Source organism: Bidens hawaiensis, unplaced genomic scaffold (genome assembly GCF_021521415.1).
Source record: "Bidens hawaiensis isolate Kalapana, Puna unplaced genomic scaffold, B.hawaiensis_p1.1 tig00013426_1, whole genome shotgun sequence".
Classification (NCBI taxonomy): Eukaryota; Viridiplantae; Streptophyta; class Magnoliopsida; order Asterales; family Asteraceae; genus Bidens; species Bidens hawaiensis.
The window spans coordinates 645,238-647,011 of NW_027492138.1; the positions used below are offsets into that span (position 1 = coordinate 645,238).

At 34.2% G+C, this 1,774-nt stretch overlaps 1 long non-coding RNA gene across 1 annotated transcript; it reads right to left on the reverse strand.

The window, feature by feature from the left end:
• Window positions 1-482: 482 nt before the first annotated feature.
• On the reverse strand, window positions 483-1,546 carry LOC143544063 (uncharacterized). Its single transcript, XR_013137187.1, has 3 exons — window positions 1,378-1,546; window positions 913-950; window positions 483-777 (listed from the first exon to the last, which is right to left on the reverse strand). It is a non-coding gene; the product is annotated as an uncharacterized LOC143544063 (long non-coding RNA).
• Window positions 1,547-1,774: the final 228 nt, after the last annotated feature.

The window sequence follows — 1,774 nt, forward strand, 5'->3', positions numbered from 1 at the left end:
AACAAATTATTGTTCACATTTATTTTTAAATGGTTTGTGATCATTTATGTTCGTTATGAACAATTCGCTCACACTGTTAATAAACGAATATACACGAAGACGAACAAAAAAGTATGTTTGTTTAATCATTCATGTTCGGTTATTTGTTCAGTTAAAACTAAGCGAACGAACACGAACATGCTCTGATCTTGTTCGCTAGGTTGGTTTACAGGCTACCGGCCCGTACTAAAAATGAAATATTTAACTTGAACTTATTTCAACCCGTTAAGCCAACCACAGCCCGCCTATCTTGCCGACTCTACTTTTGTAAGTTAAATTTTATATATCCACCAAAAAGAAAAACATAGCACAAATTTATTAAAAGCTATTAATCATATATGTTTAGATTACACTATTACATGTCATATTAGATCTACCTACATTGATGATTTGATGACATCTGAAGCAAAACCCTAACTAACTTCTTTACGAGGGCCTTTTTCTGAACGGTACAAATTTCAATCCACTCAAAGTTAACAATCCAACCACCACACCCGCACACGTAATCTTCATGACCACATCTTTAATCCGATAAGTGATCAATTCCCGTTCTTGATTCCCGTTTAACGTATTCTCCTCAGAAACTAACTCAGTCTCAATTGCTATGTTTATATTTTCCCATTATAAAAGCGTCATTATATGACAGATATATGCTATGCTTGTCGTAGATTTAATGGTAATCCAGAAATTTGTCCTCTTGTTTTGCAAGAAAACTTTAGCCTTGTATGCTTATAAAACCTGTGTAACAAACATTATGAATGGTGAATTACCACTTACCAGCATAAATTCGTGCAATAATACAACACAAATACTTGCATTAGAGTTTGTAGTACAAAATATGCACAAAAAATGTTATCAAATATAATAAAGTACCTTGTTGTTAGCATCTGAATTAAACTTCTTGTTTTGATCTGCATTACAAAAATTGAACAAATTAGAAGTTAAAAACAATACATACATACAATGCATAAAATTTGTGATCCTTAAACCAAGTTAGTTTACACCTAAGTTTATGGGTTTGGAAACTGAACTGACCCTAGTTAAAACATTATCATATGTCAAAAGTTTAGGTTTAGCGGTTAACCGACCGAAGTGAACTAACATGCAATAAGCGAATAATCGAATCAAAATTAACCGAAATCAATCGGTAATGGTTTTTCAATGACGAAGTGTTTAGTTATGGTTCCAGTTAAGATAGTGCTAAGCGAAAAGAGGATAAAAATCTTGAAGTTATACAGCGGGCCTCCATGAATCTCAGGCCATCTTCACAGTTCTGTTTCAAAATTCATCATTACATGTAACATAATTATTATTTAGGATTCATTGGTAATATGTTACCTCCGCTCCTAGTAGATAAGCCTGCACAGCTGAATGGCCAAAGGGTCTATTTGCCAACCAATTAACCCGTTTGACAATCTTGAATCTTTCGCATATGGCTCGTTTGGCCATGTTTTTCCATAAAGCCCGTTTGACCATCTTTCACCTTGCCCACTCTGACCCCTCTACAGCTCCACCAATGCTAAAAAAAACGCATGCATTGTTCATAACATGACAACATGTTGATTTGAAATCTATGTGATAGGGGCAAACACGTAATCATATTAACCCAACATAAACCAAATTAACCGACAACTGAACAATTTAAAGCATATTTAAATACCATCACTGATGCCTAAATTTTCGGAAGCGTTACCAATTGTCGATGAACAGATTCAAATTGTCTTCATAATCCGAA